This window comes from Centroberyx gerrardi, chromosome 4 (assembly GCF_048128805.1).
Source record: "Centroberyx gerrardi isolate f3 chromosome 4, fCenGer3.hap1.cur.20231027, whole genome shotgun sequence".
Taxonomy (NCBI): domain Eukaryota; kingdom Metazoa; phylum Chordata; class Actinopteri; order Beryciformes; family Berycidae; genus Centroberyx; species Centroberyx gerrardi.
In genome coordinates, this window is record NC_136000.1 from 17,521,021 (window position 1) to 17,541,906 (window position 20,886).

Consider the following 20,886-nt stretch of genomic DNA (forward strand, 5'->3'; position numbering starts at 1 on the left):
GTTTTTTTCTAAGTTAATTTTTTTTTTTTTCATCTGTGGAAAAAAAAAGTTTTGGCAGGTGAAAAAAAAAAAGTTTGGCCAGGATGGTTTTTTTCTAAGTTAATTTTTTTTTTTTCATCTGTGGAAAAAAAAAGTTTTGGCAGGTGAAAAAAAAAAAGTTTGGCCAGGATCATTTTTTTCTAAGTTAACTTTTTTTTCTTTCTTTCCTTCTGGGGAAAACGGGTGAAAAAAAAATATTTTTTTTGTCAGGCTCATTTTTCTAAGTGTTTGGTGTTGTAATACTCATTTCGGCCACAAGAGTGCACCACTACCCCATGTTCTAAATAGGACTAAGAGCATTCATGTTTTCTTCCAAACTCGTAATAGACGGGGTGGTGCCCGGCAACTGAATGCGGAAGAGCAAAACCCTGTTGTCTGTAGCTTAGCCTAGCACGGAAAAATGTCCAGAAAACAATCAACTGCACCTGAAAGATGGATCTATCCTAACTGGACGTGACTCAACAGCAAACGTGCAATCGGTAAGTGTCGCCACTTTGTGATTATATTTACAGTTTATTCCAAGTACAGTCAGCTGTTGAGAACATGTCGAGGTTTGCTAACGTGTAAAGTTATGTTCCATTTGCTTGTTTGCGACATTGTGTTCTTGTTTATTTTACACTCTATGATGCTTTGTTGCTAAATCAGTTGCCTTATGTGGAGAGATGTGTCCGCTAACGTAACTTGAGAATGAGAAATGGATAGGTAGTTTATGGTATTTTAGTCCGATTAGCATCGGGTAGCGACTTAGCTCCAGTTCTGATGAGACAGTTTGATGCGGGCCTGTGAATACGAGGAAGCCTGTTGGCCACAACGACAACAGTTAGCAATAGGGACAAAAACATGTGCAGCTAGAGTCGGTTGTAGGCTACCTCAGCCGGCCAAAACGAGCACCTCGTCTCGTTAACCCGGTGCCGTTGGGACACACGTACTCAAGGTTAGGGGCTAGTGCCACTTGCAGCAAGCTAATCTAGCGTTAGCCGCTAGCGCTAGCCGCTAGCTAAGGTTAGCTTCTCTGGCTCACTTTGCGGACTCATCTCCTTACACGAGACAACCGCAACTGTAACGTGGCAAAACTCGAAAAGTACTTTGTCGATCAGGGACTCTTGTCACCATGAATATTTCACTTCTAACGCCAAATGAATGGAAGGGAGTTACTGGCTGATGAGATGTAACATTTCACGTTCTGTCTTTGCACCTAGTCTGGGAAGTCTAGTCTTGTAATCAGCTGGGGTTGTGGCAACCTAGAAAACCTGAACAACGACACTACAAGAAATACTAGCTCTCTGGAGGTTATAATGTACTATTTTCCTTGACTGTGGTGGAGAGATTTAGAATCAACTACATAGTAATTATTGGGGCTCTAGTTTGTGGTAATGTAGTTTTGGATTGCAGAGATTTCAGAGTTGGATCTTCAGCTGTCCCCTTTGTTCCTCCACAACCTAGCCTGACCTCCCCACTTATCAAGAGACCATCCAGGAGACCCGTCTTGACCTAATGGAGGAGGAAGAAGATGAGGAGGACCCTGGGTCTGCTTAGCCAACCCCCTGAGCCAACTTTCAGTAGGTTTACCAACACACATTTTTATTGCACACACAAAACTTTGTAAATATGAAAATTCAATAAATATACAAATGTCATAAAGTATAAACTATAGTATAAAGTTAGCAATAGGGACAAAAACATGTGCAGCTAGAGTCGGTTGTAGGCTACCTCAGCCGGCCAAAACGAGCACCTCGTCTCGTTAACCCGTTAACAAATCCACACCAGACATTATGTAGTTATTACGTTCAATTACATCAAATTGATGTGAAGACGCAAAAGAAGAACTCTTCTTCAGGGGATACAAATACTGTCACGACACCGGCAAACATATGGTTATGTCCCATTTGGACATATGACTGTCGTAATTTATGCCAGTGTTATTCAGCTACAGCTCAACAGTTTTAGAGCTGTAGCTGAAATATTCAAAAACTGCATCTCATGGAGGCCTGCTGGTCATTCCCCCTGTACATAACATCTTACCTTTTAGAGTTGACACCTTTATTGTTTATGTCGTATGTTACATTAGTTTGTACAGTACTCACATCTACTCTAAATTGTCTGTGCTAAATAATAAACATAATATAGACAAACGTCATTGTCAGTGTAATGTTCTTATAACGCTAGCAAAATTCAATAAGTTACCCTTTCTCATTCCCTAGGTTACCAGAAGAATGAATCAGCTTCAGGATCCACCTACATGCATGTTGATCATCCTGGTCTGCAGCCTGTATGTTTGAATGTGTTCTCACTACAGAATGCAATGAACATTTAGAAAGCAGATTATGGGCCCTTACAGCTTAGAGGTATAGAGCAGTAAGTTTCTTTTATGCATTCTGTGCATGAATTGATTTCCCAAATAATATGGCCAACATGTGACTTTGGATAATACTTTACATGACAATAAATTTGAGTAAAATAACTGTGTTGTTATACTTTATTACACATCCATGTAGAGAACCAACTGAAAAGCACACCTAAAAGTCTTTTAGTGACAGAGGCATAGGACAAAAGTTACAGAAAAATATATATAATCCCACACACACTGTCTACACTTGCATGGTGCTTTATTTTATTTTTTATTTTTTTTATTTCAATGACTGAAATGTAATAAAGCACCATGCAAGTGTAGACAGTGTGTGTGGGATTATATATATTTTTCCCTTTACACACCCATGTAAATTAAATGTGAACCCAATAAGTAACCACAACACTGACTGTTCACAGAATACAATTATTTTATTATAGAAAAGGCATAAAAAAGGCACATGTAGAAACATAATACTGCTTGTGCAGGACCATAATGGGGTGCTGTTATGTTACAAAATCTACATCTGTGAGTGTACACAGGGGAGTGTTCCACTGTAGCAGTTACTGCAGTGTAGTAAAGTAGCGCAGTATCAATCACCAAAATGATTTACAATTTGATGTTTTTAGTTATCTGTTATGTATTCGTGGAAAACACCCAACTACAACCTGACCTTATGCCAGATAACCAAAACAACAAAAGAAGAGACTAAGTATTCAAATGAAATATATTGACAGTATGTGTACCTTCCTCTCAGCTAACAGATCCTTTGTCAGCTAGTGCTGGGGCTTTCTAGGTCGCAGGGTCAGAGTAGTGATACCAGTGTGTGTGGTGCTGTGCAAATGCTGTGAGCTCCCTGATGCTGCCAGCTACGTCGGGTTCAGACTGCCTCTTGACTGAACCGAGACACGTGGCTGCAATGACGTCCTCCTTGGCTGGCCTGTCAGACTGGGCGCACGGGTGTTCTGGGACGGGGATCTTCAAAACCTGGCTCACATAAGGTGCAGGTCCTGGAACACGTGATCAAAGATGAGGTCCATCAACTCATCGACGTAATGTGTGGAGTAACAAACACAGAAATCATAAGTTCCATTACAAGAGTGTACATCACATACTAGTGTGTAGCAAATTTGCAATTTTCATTTATAGATTACTTTATACTGTAGTTTATACTTTATGACATTTGTATATTTATTGAATTTTCATATTTACAAAGTTTTGTGTGTGCAATAAAAATGTGTGTTGGTAAACCTACTGAAAGTTGGCTCAGGGGGTTGGCTAAGCAGACCCAGGGTCCTCCTCATCTTCTTCCTCCTCCATTAGGTCAAGACGGGTCTCCTGGATGGTCTCTTGATAAGTGGGGAGGTCAGGCTAGGTTGTGGAGGAACAAAGGGGACAGCTGAAGATCCAACTCTGAAATCTCTGCAATCCAAAACTACATTACCACAAACTAGAGCCCCAATAATTACTATGTAGTTGATTCTAAATCTCTCCACCACAGTCAAGGAAAATAGTACATTATAACCTCCAGAGAGCTAGTATTTCTTGTAGTGTCGTTGTTCAGGTTTTCTAGGTTGCCACAACCCCAGCTGATTACAAGACTAGACTTCCCAGACTAGGTGCAAAGACAGAACGTGAAATGTTACATCTCATCAGCCAGTAACTCCCTTCCATTCATTTGGCGTTAGAAGTGAAATATTCATGGTGACAAGAGTCCCTGATCGACAAAGTACTTTTCGAGTTTTGCCACGTTACAGTTGCGGTTGTCTCGTGTAAGGAGATGAGTCCGCAAAGTGAGCCAGAGAAGCTAACCTTAGCTAGCGGCTAGCGCTAGCGGCTAACGCTAGATTAGCTTGCTGCAAGTGGCACTAGCCCCTAACCTTGAGTACGTGTGTCCCAACGGCACCGGGTTAACGAGACGAGGTGCTCGTTTTGGCCGGCTGAGGTAGCCTACAACCGACTCTAGCTGCACATGTTTTTGTCCCTATTGCTAACTGTTGTCGTTGTGGCCAACAGGCTTCCTCGTATTCACAGGCCCGCATCAAACTGTCTCATCAGAACTGGAGCTAAGTCGCTACCCGATGCTAATCGGACTAAAATACCATAAACTACCTATCCATTTCTCATTCTCAAGTTACGTTAGCGGACACATCTCTCCACATAAGGCAACTGATTTAGCAACAAAGCATCATAGAGTGTAAAATAAACAAGAACACAATGTCGCAAACAAGCAAATGGAACATAACTTTACACGTTAGCAAACCTCGACATGTTCTCAACAGCTGACTGTACTTGGAATAAACTGTAAATATAATCACAAAGTGGCGACACTTACCGATTGCACGTTTGCTGTTGAGTCACGTCCAGTTAGGATAGATCCATCTTTCAGGTGCAGTTGATTGTTTTCTGGACATTTTTCCGTGCTAGGCTAAGCTACAGACAACAGGGTTTTGCTCTTCCGCATTCAGTTGCCGGGCACCACCCCGTCTATTACGAGTTTGGAAGAAAACATGAATGCTCTTAGTCCTATTTAGAACATGGGGTAGTGGTGCACTCTTGTGGCCGAAATGAGTATTACAACACCAAACACTTAGAAAAATGAGCCTGACAAAAAAAATATTTTTTTTTCACCCGTTTTCCCCAGAAGGAAAGAAAGAAAAAAAAGTTAACTTAGAAAAAAATGATCCTGGCCAAACTTTTTTTTTTTCACCTGCCAAAACTTTTTTTTTCCACAGATGAAAAAAAAAAAATTAACTTAGAAAAAAACCATCCTGGCCAAACTTTTTTTTTTTCACCTGCCAAAACTTTTTTTTTCCACAGATGAAAAAAAAAAAAATTAACTTAGAAAAAAACCATCCTGGCCAAACTTTTTTTTTCTTCACCTGCCAAAACTTTTTTTTTCCACCTGTTTTCACAGATGAAAAAAAAAAAATTAAATTAACTTAGAAAAAAATGATCCTGGCCAAACTTTTTTTTTTTTCACCTGCCAAAACTTTTTTTTTCCACAGATGAAAAAAAAAAAAATTAACTTAGAAAAAAACGATCCTGGCAAAACTTTTTTTTCTTCACCTGCCAAAACTTTTTTTTCCACCTGTTTTCACAGATGAAAAAAAAAAAAAAAATAAACTTAGAAAAAAACGATCCTGGCAAAACCTTTTTTTTTTTTCACCTGGCAAAACTTTTTTTTCCCACCTATTTCACAGATGAAAAAAAAAAATTAAGGAACTTAGAAAGATTATCCTGGCAAAACCTTTTTTTTCACCTGTTCTTAAGTCATAAACACAGGAGAGAAAACAATTTAGATCAGACTTAGAAAATGGATCACCAGATTTTTTTTTTTTTCTCGCTTGCCTCTCGGGGCTTCCGTAATTTTCACATATCTTGGTAATAAAAAAAAAAGTACTGAATACCATGACATGTACTGTGGATAAGCCTACAATGTAGTATTTACCATATCCTGTCAGTCCTCAGGGTTGGTGCTCAGTGATTGGTCTCATACTCATCATGCCTCTCAAGCTACTACCAAAGATCAGTGAGTAGCCCCTTTGACCAAAAGATCAGTGGGATCTGAAAGTCAACATGGACTCCAGATCAGTAGTCCTACTTTGGGACACTCCACACACTCCAGCCCAGGAACCAGCCTGTGCAGCAGGCAACTGCTCTTATCTCCCATGTAGAACAGGGCTATAATCTTATATCACCGCACACACATAGCAGCCACTGAAATATGCATGTTGATATGTAATATTCATCCACAAACATATTGTACGAAGCATGTCTGACTGCTACTACATGATCATAGCTGATAGCTCCACATGAGAACATACATCTAGCATGTCAGCAGCGTACTTTAACTAATGATATCTCTATCTATAGAGCAATGCTGAAGATGTTTAGCTCCATATGACAAGCTATCCATTTGTATTCACAGGCGTAACATATGCCAGGCTGGTTGGTTCCTGTGATGCAGGAATGATTGTGCAGCACACCTATGCAGACTGCACATTCTGAAAGACACAGACATGAGCATGTGCACACAGATGCACACGTACTGTGAAAAAGACAGAAGGATATGAATGATTAGGATACACTTAAATTTGCATGCACATGTGAGCTCTTTCTCTCTCTCTCGCTCTCTCTCTCTTACACACACACACACACACACACGCGCATACACTTGAAGGGCTGTTCATTTGGCTAACAGACCTCATTACACGGGTGGATGGGCCATCGACCCCTCGGTGGAGGAATTAAAAGAAATCTCCCTTTTCTTCTCCTCCATCCAGAGTGTGTGACATGATGTCCTGGAGTTATTTACCTGCTCTCTCTAGCATGGCAGCTAATCTCACCTGCAGCCCAGAGACCCTGTCCATGACACCTAAAATGCCTGCAACAAAATGATATGGACAAAAGAATGTTTTAAAGAGCCTAATGTCATTTTGGAGGGTTAAGATTTGACAATTTTGCATCAACAAGATGACCTTCCTGAGGACAAATGGCACTGACTACTACTGTCATTTCACATGAAATATACAACATTGAGTTTACCTCACCATAAAACAGACAAGATGGTTAAAACGGTGTTCCCCAATACATAGAATATGAAATTGAAAACAATCAAAAGTCAAACATTTGCAGTGGCTATATTACCCTCCCATGCGACTGTTCAAAATGCATTCATTTGGGATATTTTGGTCTGAAATATATAAAATATTTGCCCGTTTCTATTTAAGTGGAATGGAAATTCAAGTAACTTACGTGAAAGTATGCGAAATAAAATCTGCAGGAAGTGAAGGCAGGTGGATTTTTTTAGCCACATTAATATATGGCAAGTGTCACCTGGAATGTATTTTGCTCGAGGACATGAATTCAAACATTCAACAGTCAAAAATAAACTACCTCCAACTTGGTGCCACAGAACTCACCCTGGGCAAAGAGTGAACATGTTACCACCATCCTTCACACTCACACAAACTATCTGTATGTGTTGGAGGCTCTGTGTGTGTGTGTGTGTGTGTGTGTGTGTGTGTGTCTGTCAAGTGCCGAAGTGTACTTGCTGGCCATCACATCTAATACATTTTCAGAGCCCCTTCCCCCTAAAGTAGCTTAGAGCACCTATACTTCTAGTACACACACACACACACACAGACACACACATTTAAAGATGCTATGCTATGCCATGCCATGCAGTATTTAATTTTACCTCACATCTCAATGGGCCAGTAGAGATAATGGCTTCTTATTCACAGTTGACAATTCAATTCTGATGACAGTGTCAGTTATATTTATTCTAATTGTAAGGCAATCTGAGGTTCCAGATGTGTCCTGGAGACTGCAGGCCTGTTATGCAATCTGTGGCTGCAACCATGGAGACTCAAATTATCATGACAACACTAATTACCATGACGACAACCAGTAAAGTCCCTACCACAGCTGGGCTCAGGTCAACATGGTAACACATCACAGCCAAGTGTTCTCGACATCCTTTCCAGAATAATCGTCCTGCACAAATGCTCTCTCACACACACATGTACGCGCACGCATGCACACACAAAGAAATACATGCACACAGACATATAGACACACACACACACACACACACACGCACACACAAACCACAGGCCTTGGGAGGTTTATACGTGTGACTGAATTTTGGAACAGCTTGAAAGCATGCCTCATCTTTTGTGACCTCCCAGTGGCAGGCCAGTGTGGAGTGGAGAAAAAACTGTCAAGCCAATGAGGCTTGGCTAGGCAAGTGTGTGTGTGTGTGTGTGTGTGTTTGTGTCTGTGTGTATGCATCAGAGCTGCACATGTGACCATCAAATGCCTTTGGCAAAAACACATCTGGGCTAGACTGCACCTTATTACTCACTCTCCCTCCCCTCAGCCCTCTCAGCTTCCCTCCTCCATTGAGAAATCTCCAGAAGTTTGAGGTCACTGCTGGTCACTAGCATCCTCCATCTCTCTTCCCTCCTCCTTTCCTGTCTACTTCTCCTCATACATTGTGTCCCTCAACCTTCCACCCTGAAACCCCCATCTCCACTTAAGATGTCAGACTAGGGTTTCATACTGATCAGATGAGACAGTGTGTCAATTCCACACAGGCCTCAGGGTGCAGGAGGAGAAAGAGAAATGTTGTGTGTTTGTGCGTGCGCGCGCGTTTATGCGTCTGTGTGTGTGCACGGGCATAAAATTGAAAAGGTCCAGACACATGTGTGTCTCTCTGTGTGTGTGTGTGTGTGTGTGTGTGTGTGTGTATGTGTGTGTTTGTGTGTGTGTGTGTGTGTGTGTGAGGTTGTGACGTCAAGCTGTTGCCTGAGAGAGCAGGGCAAAAGAAAGGGGAAGGATGGGCTGAATGACGGACGAGAAGTATATGAAGCAGAATGAGAACTATGCCATGGAATAATTGTCATGCAGTGTTCCCATACATATGATTCACATACTGCCTCTCTTTGTCTCACACTGATTCACTGCATAGTTTAACAAGAGCTTCCATTTCTACTGTGGGCACGTAAAAGTGTAATAATCTATAGTCGAGTAATTGTATGGCTCAGCATGAGCATAGTTGTTCTAAGGAAGGATACTCTACAGGGATATTGATAGAAAAATTGACCCACTGTTGTATTTCCCAGTTGGTGAAATCACACAACTACAAATGATAATTATCTATTGTTGACAAGCTGTGCTATAAGGCTAGTGACAATTCTTGTTTTTCTCCTTTTCCCCCCGGCCACCAATATGAACGACATAATGTATGTTCTTAGGGATGAAAGCAATCAACTGGTTAGCTCCTGCTCTGACTGACAAAACTATTAAACCTCCAGTAATCTTATGTAGCCACTCCAGACATTCTTGTCATAAAATGTGGGATAAGACCTTGCTGAGCCACAGGCAGCAGCGATTGGCTCTGAGTTTAAATAGGATTCTCACACAAGCAACAAGGTTTGTTTTTCTGTTTCCATCGTTTCCACCATTAGCTTAACTACAACGCTAGCTACTTCACTGTAAATTTGGGTTGTTGTATGACACATGAGCAGCAGTGCCATGTTCTGCCTTAGCAACATTTGACTGGTTTAAATTATGCCGATAGTCCATTGTGTCGCTGCCCTTCTCTAGAAAGGCAGTATGTGAATCATATTCATTATTTCATATTGTCTTATAGGTTATATTCTGTATAAATTATTAAATATGATTCCCATTGTAAATTAATGAGAAGCTAAGCAGGGAATTGGAGTAGCTCAGCCAAATCAAAATTTAGCATTTCATCTTTGTCTCATGGACCACAAAATGGATAATGAGAAGAAAAATCTCTTGCTTATTCACTACTCTATCTTCATTGGAAGAGGAGACAAGAGTATAAGAGTGTATAAGAGTGGGTACATCCACTTCGCTAGAGTTTAATTATATTTTTTTCTTCAAAGTGAAATACACTATCAGCCTATAGAATCTAAATGGAGCCTGAAAGTGCTATCCAGAGCTAAATCAGTGCTGAACTCATGATGGATGACAGCCTAGATAATATTGCAGCCAGGCAAATTTTAATTTGACCCAAATGACCCAATTTGTTGACATTCAACATGTTACATTACATGTTATATTAAATTTACCACCAATGAAATTAGTTGTTGATAAATTAGGCATTCTGAAGGCTAATCCCAGCTGAGTTGGATCTCTACATATGCTGTGCCACTGCTAACTAATCCCCAGTGGTTCAATGTACAAAAGACTGTTTTTCCCACTGCACCATGGGCATCGAGACATATTCAGGTCAGTCAGGCATCAGACATTTCGCTCCTCTATAGGCAGTCCCTCCAGCAATTTGTGATTTAGTGATTACAAGAATTAATGCAAATTCAACCAATCCCTGCAATAATTGTGAGAACCTGCAATTTTGCAAAATGACAGCATTTTTCCACATGAAATGGTAAATCAACAGAGTGCTTAAAATTTCCCCCAATCTTTGCCCTTTTTTGGATAAAATGGTCTAATCAATCTAAGTCTACATTGGTTTTCTTATACCACAACCAACAACTGACTCTGGAGTGGAGGGAGGAGATGGAGGATGATTCAGGACAATAGTTTCATATGGAAATTTTATTCACTCCTACAGATGGAAGCAGTTGAGTGCACTTTGTTTTTCTTTTAAACTTTCCGATTATCCTGAGCCTTTGGTTTGCATGTTGGTCAGAATAATAAAATGTCTCCCTAAAACATAAATGGATACTTTCCAAATAAAACTATACAGTTTTATGTTCATGAAACATACTGAAATGAAATGGGTAATGTTGTAACTTTGAGCCTTGTTGTTTTTTTGTTGCAAAACTAAAAATAAAAAGGATGAGCACTAAAGTATTTCCGGTAGTTTCTATGATATGAAGTTTGCTTAGTATCATGGGAAGCAATTATACTATATATGACCCTTTATACTGTATGGGGTAGTTAAAAACTCTATCACCGTTTTTCCTTGACTTGCAATGTTTACCAATTTCCACAATTTTATTGCAAAATACCACCCAAAATTGCAAATTGCAAAATCAATCAGTTTTGATTACAATAATCACAAAACAATGCAGCAAAATTGTGGAGGGACAGTGGAGACCGTTAATTAGCTCGAGTATTTGCCAAATTAACAATGTCCATGTTCCTAGCAAACATTTGGTCGTGACAGGAAATAAACTGACATTAAGCCCTTAATACTAAACAACCCTCATAAGCCAGATAACATGTCTAAGTCACTTTTTGGATCTTGATGCTCTGAAGTAGGATGTTCCCTGCAGCTGGGTACAAGCCCCGTCTCAGAAATCAAGGTCTGAAGTTTTCCTAAGATTCAAGCCAATTTGAATCTGTGGATCACTGCAGTAAGGAAAGGGAACTGCGGCCTGTCTCACGAAGCCATTTCAACATAGTCAGGGAATCTCTGTGATAGCTAGTTTCACACAACCTAACAATGGCAATCCTGGCTAACCGGTCTCACAAAGCTGGTTACCAACTCACTCTCTGTCAACCCAGGATTTTCAGGTTTGTAAGAAATAGCCAATCACATGCAACATGGACAGATCAAGAGCAATGTATTTAAAGATCCCATATCGTGGAAAACAGGATTTCCCTTGCCTCTTTGATTATAAAGGAGTTGGATGTGCTATCTAAACATCGTGAAAGTATCAAAACCCACGGTAGCCAACTAAATCCACACAATCCATATCAGGAAACCGAACCTCTAAACGAGCCATTTACAAAGGTTCGCTCATTATCATTTTTGTAAGAAATAATAGACTAACAAAACGTTTTCCCTACCTCTAGCTGCCTGATCTGCCGGGTCTGTGGTGTCTCACGTTTCACTCTTGAAACGGTTAGCCAATCAGAACAGAGGGGTCGTTAGTATTAATGAGCCTTAAAGACACAGCAACAGAAACAGCCTGTTCTTGGCAAGGCTGTAAAAATGGGTTGAGAGTGCTTTTGGTATATGACACCACCCATAAAAGATATACAATAAAACACTGGAAAGTGTAGAATATGGGACTTTTAAAATGAAACTAGATCTCCGTGGGGAAATGATAAAATAATAAAACAATAAAAGCAAGAGACTATGAATAATTTTAGGATTATGTCAACATATGCTGACAATTTCAACACAAAAGTAGAGAGTAAAATGGGAAATGGGAAAGAAATGGATTAACAACATTTGGTACCAACATTATAATGAATAAATATCAGCACTACAAAAACATTGTATCATTAAAAGTAACACTGTTGCTGCTGCCAAGGGTAGAAAGGATTACTGGAGGTAAATTGCTGATAATGTAAATGCGTAAGTAAATAGGCTTATCACTCACCAGTCATTAAGGCACAGTGTTCATACTTTTCATTGATACAGTATTGTGTTGTCACATTGAGTATGTAAAAGATTTTCAACTCGCAGTCGGCCTCATGTTCCCCAGGGCTGCGGTGATGGAATATGGGTGCAATCTATTACACTAATCATTCTCGGGAATCCTATGAAAGAATTTCAGCGCACTTAATATGCACCAGTAAATTTCATTCAGTGTTGACAATTAATGTAATCTACCTGGCATTTGAACCCCTTTTATAGCCAAAGTGTGCAAATGGCCTGGAAATGCTACAATCATTTATTATCTCTGATATAATATCTATATCGCTACAAACATTTATTATCTCTTATATACTAAATCATCTTGGAAAACAAAGTGGTTCTGCCGGTCTCTAAACAGTCGCCCTGTGAACAGCTCTTCTTACTATCTGTTAATTCAATAGTATCCCCTGTACAGTTCTTTTTATTACTTTTTTCATTCATTTGAATGCAATGTTTCTGTTCGTATTTGGTTTTGTAGATTGAATTTTTGCAATAAATTTTATTAATAAAGTCCACAGGATCTGCTAGGGATGGTGATGCCATTTTTCCAGGGAGCTGATTGATGAGGAGGCGGCCTTTTTTTTATGTATATGAACATGACCTGTAGGTTAAGTGTTCAGCCTAAGTTACCATGGTGATCTATCTACTGACCTGATCTCACAGATAAATGTGAAATGAACACAATTTTTACAGCAAATTACGTGGCACATAAAGTGTTAAAATTACGTATTCCCAGCACAAAACGGTTATGTGAACGAAACAACCATAAACAGAAAGTAGTGTCACATTGAAGTAGCATGGGGGGTGTTGAGGTCGGGGTGATGGATGGGTGTATGTTTGCCTTCGATGTCGCCGACCGGGGTTCAATTCCCAACGTTTACAAAGGACATTTCAACCGTAAGTCACATTTGAATTGTTAACTAACGTTTTTCTCATTTAACCATGACCAAGTCCTTTCCCTAACCGTAACCAAGTTGTTTTAGTTGCCTCAATGTAACCGTTAGCCAACCTTTGGAACATAATTCAATTTGTGGTGGAGAAACGTTATTTGCACATAATACGTGTCTGTGTCGCAGGTACATCTGCATTTCAGAGTTCATGTTCATTTCACGTATTTGTGTGAGATCATGTTGTGATCTACCTTAAAGCTAGTGTAGGCAACTTTGGAGAAATGAGCAAGAATTTGAAAGTACACAACAAAAAAATCCCCTTCCTCCCTCTCTGCCCCCTCCCTCCCGCCTGTAGCTCCTCCCTCCAACCGAGGCTCACGCGCATGCACAAGAGGGGCAAACTTAATAAGTTTGAATCTTTTATGCAAAACACAGTTCTTTCCAGCTCACTAAAACATTCGCCAGCAAAACACATTTTTCTCAGCATAGATTAGTCAGTATGGTTACAGAAACATTGGTGGAGCTAGGATCATTCTAAATAGAGAGAGCAAGCGGTGGCTCCAGTATTAGCCAAACTTGATAAATTCTAAATCTTTTATGCAAAACACAAGTCTGTTTGCTAAATCTAGTTGTAATTAAAACATTCACCAGCAAAAATATCTTTTGTCAACATAGATTTATAAATACGGTTAGAAACACTCACCTAGGGCGAGCTAGGTTCACTCTGTATTACAGCGAGAGCGGCGTTTGGGCAAACTTGATGAATTTCAAACCTTTTACACAAAACAGGTCTGCTAGATCAGTCTAGTTGTTACTGAAATATTCACAGGCAAAAAAAAAAATTGTTTACACATAGATTAGCTACCACAGTGTCAAGCCTACTGTAGTAAGCCATGCTACAGTAGGCTACCTAACACCAGTTGACTGACCTGAATGTGGCTCCTTGCTGATGAACAGTCTTGTGCAGTGGGGAAAATAACTGGCTTCCTTACACAACAAGTTTATTTCAGTCCCAGTATTCACTTTGGAGTTATGTTTCACCTCATCTCTTCTGTGAATATGTTAGTTTTCACTCTGCAGTTTGCAGGGCAGGCAGGACTAGACTGTGCACATGTGATTGACGGGCGGAGGCGGGACGCCTCCTTGCAGAAGAGCTGTCCTGATTGGTTGTTAATACCTGGTCTGTCGGGGTGTAAAGAGAATTTCAACAAATATAACCAAAATGCTTCTAAAGTATGCAAATTAATTAGAGATCAAGCTTTAATGATAACACACACATACACACATGCAACTTTTAATAGTCAGTATATTGTGAATTTTTTTCTCTTGGTCAACCAGTTAGTATAGATTATCCTATAATAACTATCCTATATTTATCCTGCCATACAAATGCAGTGACTGCTGAGAATTTTGCTATCTGACTTTGCAATATACTGCACCCACCTCCCTATCTACTGTGCCACAACCCTTATCTTGTGAGGAAAATATGTTCTAAATTTAACCTCTTAAAAAATTGTTGTAGACATCTATGCTGTGGTAAACTTTCATTGGAAATGATCTTTGGAGATGTCTGGAAACATCACCGAACTGTTAACACATCACTAAAATGTCTCAACTTTGTTCAAAAAAATATCAGATGTCAACTTTGTCCAAATATCATATTTGGCTGCATATTTAAACTGGATGATTACAAGGACCAGCAATGGTCACGGATGCACATTTGTTATTGTTTGATAGTTGAAATACCCAACACGGTCTCATGGCAGTTCGTGAAATAGTCACGAAAATTTAATCTATTGATTTGTGTACATGGACACGATTTTTCTATTTTTTTCGTGAAATTTTGCCTTTTTTTTTGTGAAATGAACACAACCTAAAAACGACCTTTTTATCATGAAATGAACACGACCTAAAAAACGTGCCTCCACCACGAATTTGAAAACGTAAGTTTAGGCAAATAAAACAACTTGTGTTACGGTTATAGTTAGGCAACTAAAACAACTTGGTTAAGGTTAGAGAAATGGTTTGGTCATGGTTAAATAAAAAAAACTTTAGTTAAAAATTTAAATGTGGCTTACAGTTGAAATGTACTTTGTACACGCTGGGAATCGAACCCCGGTCGTCGGCATCAAAGGCAAACGTATACGCCCATCCGCCACCGTTTTATTTCGATGTCACGCCGTTTTATTTCAATGTCACACTACTTCCTGAGTCCCGACTGACAGAAAAAAAAATGTGCTGCAGGCACGAAAGATACTTCCAATTGAAATACATTAGTTTGAAAGTCGTTCTGAGTGTCACGAAAAAAATGGAAAAATCGTGTCCATGTACACAAATCAATAGATTAAATTTCGTGACTATTTCACGAACTGCTGTGAGACCGGGTTGAAATACCTCAAAAGAATTAATAGTCAATGTGAAAAATGTACCTTAACTATGAATCTTTAAGTTGGGTACACATTAAAAGATTTTTCCAATTATAAATGACAATGAAAAGATTGAGCAGCGCATTTAACATCTGAAATTTGCTGATTTCCAGTCTCATGTGATGCACACACAGAACAAATCAAAAGACCACATATCAAAAGACCATAGACCGTATACAAAAGACTAAGCAAAGAATAAGCGGGTGCAGTTTTCAGTTTTCTCTAACTGTTTTCGTGGTACAACTGCACTCGCGAGAATGTATTTTTCCCCAATATTTTGCTACTAAAAAGTTGTGGTTTGTGCTGCAATTTGCATGGAAAAAAAGACTGAGAACACATTCAGGTTTTGTTTTCTTTCCCGGCTCTGCCATACGCACGTTGGATCTTGTGTACACTTACGTATTTTTTCCCTCTTGCTTCGTCTGTCACAATCTCCGTTTTCATTGGCTATTGAAAATTGCTGTTAAGATTTGAGTCTTCAAATCAAACATGTTTGATCTAATCGTGTCATTGCCGATTGGGATCGTAGGAGAGAGATTTGAGTCTTTCACTTCCACACACAACGATTACAGCTGCGACTAAACACTGGACTACCACGGGACTACTGCTGACTCTGCCCGATCTCAAATCGTTGCCAAATCAGGCTTCAAAAACGGGCAATGTGTGCCCAGCATTAGCTGTAAACTTTAACAAAACTCTCACAATCCTCTTTCCATATTCAGAACTCTGTCCGCTCTTTCTTTGACTCATGGTCTTGTCTGAGGTAAAATCTCCTTGAGTGGCCTACATAAATGTGAAAATAGAAACTCAAAAGTTCAATTTCTTTGTTGAGGCTACAATATGAACCAATGAGTTTGGAAAGGATTTCATAAGCTCAAGGCGTCGTAGAATTTTCTCACCCCATAGAGGAGCATGTAATTCTTCAACTTAAATGAAAACATGAAAATCACAAAAAATTACAAGGTTTTCACACAACAGCGATATCACAGCTTTGAAGGATGAATAAATTCAACACGCATACAGATTAAGCCTGTCCCACACCCTGAATAAAGAAACCACTATCTAATTTTGTATGGAGTCGAAATGGTATCGTTGTCTTCAGGGGGTTTGAGATGCTGAGAAAGACATAATATTGATAAGCTTTGTCTTTGAATGCATTGATATTTTGGTGAAGGCAAGGAGAAAGAGCCATTTAGCTCCAGGTAAAAAAAACAGTGTCTTTGAAGTCTCACTAAACCGTACGCTTCTAGCATGGAAAGAGCATGCGAGCCAATTAAAAAACATGCTCCTGGAGGACATCCTGAGGGAGGCACAATACTGAAGCAGGTGGGTGTTTTATGTGCCCTCTAAAGTCTCATATGTAATACTCATGTGCGTGGACCAGGGATTTCATACTTTAACATTCCATAAGTATATTTTTCCATATTAGGAAAATAGATTTTATAAATTTTTCTGTAATTAGGTTTATCCCATCCCATGATCATCAATAGAGTTTGTTTGAATCTACTTCGATGTTCATTTGTTCTCTTCAAAATTATGTACGGGTGGCAAATATGGATCTTGAGGTTTCTTTGAATATCAATTGCCAACATTTCCCTATTACTTTTTATTATTTTGGTGATGGCTGTTTTGTCATTTCTACTTGGCACAAAGAATCGTCACTTTGTCAAGTTACTGCTGAGGGCATTGCTTCTTGCCTTGTACAGAATACCAGCTATTTCAAAAAGAACTACTTGCTGTGAAATTAGGATGATTATTTAGGAAACAAAAAAAAAAATTAATTAAAATGAACATTCCAGTAGGCGCTTATCACACTAAGGCCTCAGCTAGAACCAGTGCAAGCAGGGCTGTAGTGGAAGCTAGACCAACATTTTTAGTGAGGTACAAACCTCCAAACCCGTTGCGGGGGTCTGAGGGTCCTCCCCCTGAAAGATTTTGGCCATTTAAAATCAATTTCTTGCAATACTACATTCGATTTGCATAACCTATGCACAAAAATGACTAACCTGCAGTTCCAGTGATCAACGCCCCAGTTATGTTAAAATGTGTTAAAATTAGGGTATAGAGTGTTTTGAGCCCTGTTAAACATACTAAGCGTGTCTATATTTGCAGACACGACAGTATATAAATTAACATGAAAAGAGTTTATCATAACTTAACAATGTCTTGCTCCAGTGTTTCCCAGTTGCGTTGTTACAACCATGAAAACTGAAACCTATTGGTTAAATATTGCTCTTCAATAAAGACCTACTGGGTGAATCCATATAATTCCCTAAAAAAAAAATGGCATAACTTTGGCAAGAATAAGTGACAACGATGCCAAATTTAGCATGCTGCAACAGAATAAGAAATATTACATCGCCTTTTTGGATGTAAATACTGATATACCCATTAAGGCATCATGCTCATTTCACAAAATTTTGGGAAACCAGGCTCCACAATTTACAGCCCTGTTTGACATGGATTCTGGAAGCTATTTACATTTTGCACAATGTTTTTTGAAATAATTTTAGCTATGTTAGCTTACTATACCTATAACATTAGCCAAGCTATGTACACTGTCAAAAAAAAGCTCAGAGTTGCAATAAAGATTATTAATGAAGTCCACAGGATCTGCTAGGGATGGTGATGCCATTTTTCCAGGGAGCTGATTGATGAGGAGGCGGCCTTTTTTTATGTATCTGAACATAACCTGTTTTGACAAAAGCGTGTGAATGTAGCAAGCTAATGGCTACATTGCATTGTGTGAACAATGTTGTTGCTCTGTTCCTGACAAATTCGGCTAGCTCCATTGGTGGTGAAAAAAAGGCACAGAGGGAGAACTCAATGGGCATCGTTGGGTCTCTGTTGGTTGCACTCATGGAGCACCAGATCCACGAATGTGCAAAACTGGGTCTCACTGCCATCTCAGATATCAGCCATGGAAGCCAAAATGTTTTCCTTAGCCTGGAGTCTTGGTTGATGAATGATACATAACGGAACATGTGCTCATCTACATAAAGACGATCTGATTGGGATCGCTGTGGATATAGTTCAAGTCACATACAAATGGTAAATATTGCTCTCATGTGTTAAGCTACTTTTGTTAGCATTGTTTCCCAGCTAACCTAGAGGCGCACTGTGTGTACGTAATAAGACGTGTTGTTCTGATTGGTTTGAATATATAAATAACGCAGGCAGCCACGCCCCCGAGTGAAATCACTCTCAAGGAGAGAGAGGCCAGATGTTTTCTCGCAGGCTTGCGAGGAAAAATAGGTTTTAAATCATGAAAAAGCATATACACTTTGGTCCAGATCCTGTGGTTTATGTGGGTGCAAATACATGTCACAGTGGAACACTCTGATCTATTAACCAGGCTTGTTGCATGGCTAAAATAAGGAGGGAACTGGGGAGCAGACTTTGTGCTCTTTTAACTTAGTTGTGCATCTTGAGGTGTGTGCAAAAATGGAGGAGATTAATCAAATGACTCCCACTGTGTGATTTACTAAGCTAGAAAGCACTATTCTGTGAACACTATTGAATACTTAGACAAAGCATGTCTTAACTTCTCAACCTGTGCCAAATTAGCCTATTGTTTTGTCTGCATGCTCTACAACAATGCATTGCACAGACGAATGCCTGTGATTGAAAAGAACAGACAGGGATGGGGAGGAGGATGAAGATGAAGAAGATGATGCTGAAGCCATGAATGGAATACATACAAGGGGAATTGTAATAAATTATTTTTCTCTCAACCCCATTGTGTGGACAATGACCTGAAATTAAAAGAAAAACAAAGGACACACAAATCTCGCTTGCTTAATTGTCCATTGTTTCTGTGAGTTTTGTATTTAAATTACACTATAAACAGGGTAATGCTGGGATATTTTCCTAGAAATGTAGACTATTTTTCATTATAATAGGCGAGGCCTACTGGAAATGTATTGGCTGTATATACTTTATTCTGTACTTATATTTGAAGTTATAATTAATCCTAATGTTTACAATTTCAGTCAGTGAGACTGAACACATCTATTTATTATTTTACCAGATACTGCAAGTCATGACATAACCTAGGTATTAATAGAGCTGAAAACAAATGTAGGAAGAGGGAAAAAGGGAGACTGCTTTTGGTCTATTGTCACATATGCTATTCATTTTTCTCTTCCACCTGATGCCTTGTTTCAAATGCAATCCAACTTCATTCCAACTTAATTTGCATGACACATATTGATAAATTGGGTGCAGAATTGCAGACAGCTGCCAGCGCTGTTCTTTTTGTATGTGGTAATGGCTTGCATTCTTAGTAGATCCAGGGCTAAATTAATGGCTCTTCAATTATTCTGTGTCTTTCACACCTTGTGTACACAAACTACAATTTTATGAGCTGCATGCAATTATATGAGATTTTCCTTCCTTTGCACACAATCCCAGTTGTTATTGCTGTTGCTTTTGTATTCATTGTCAACACAATTAATGTTATTTCATTGTGTTTCAAAACCTTGACAATAAGACCCAGTTATGAAAGCACACTAAAACCCAGACTTTTGCATTTATACTGTCACTTTCTTTAGTGCACATTCAATGATTTTCTACTATTGTAGCCCAAAGATAACTTTTGCTTCAGCCACTTTAACTCTTTCAGGAACACTCCTTTTGATCCGAACTTGCCCCTATTTTCAAAACATTTTCCGGCTCTCCCCAGTCCCCTGTGGAGTTTTAACTTGTGTTAAAGTGTAATATTATGTAAAGTCTCAGAGTGCATTAGAGCCTACACCATGTCCCTCTATTCAGTTTACTCACTCAGCTTTTAACTCAGTGTTAGGATGTTCATACTGTCACTCCCTTCAGAATACACTCCATCAGTTTTCAAACTTGGACACACACACGGCGAAAGATGCACATGGACGCACACACATGCACACAAACTCTCCCTCAGCCCTTCCCTCAGGGTTTTGCTGATGTGACAGAGAAAACCTGGTCTGATGTTGCAGTGTAAGGATTACAATTGCGAGCTTTTACATACGCACGCGCACAGACACGCACACACACGCACACACACTGCACAGGCCTTGAGCCAGATGGATAAAGTAGGGAGTCTGTGACCAGAAGAATGATGCATGACAGGGACAGCTGTGCTAAGCTCACTTCATTCAAGATATACAAGCTCACTCACCGCACACGGGCAGCAGGGTAAAGTGTCAAAGCAAGACACAAGTGCAAACACAACAAACACGGAGGCTTGTCTGTACACACTCACGGGCAAAAAGAAACATATTGCATATTTCAGAGGAACAAATGGAGACTCATCAGAAACAGTGGGGCCAAAAAATT

The 20,886-nt window shown here is 39.5% G+C and overlaps 1 long non-coding RNA gene across 1 annotated transcript; it reads left to right on the top strand.

Moving 5' to 3' along the window:
• Positions 1-379: 379 nt before the first annotated feature.
• Positions 380-2,462, top strand: LOC144538537 (uncharacterized). The gene is made up of 3 exons (XR_013504332.1): positions 380-518; positions 1,483-1,598; positions 2,241-2,462. It is a non-coding gene; the product is annotated as an uncharacterized LOC144538537 (long non-coding RNA).
• Positions 2,463-20,886: the final 18,424 nt, after the last annotated feature.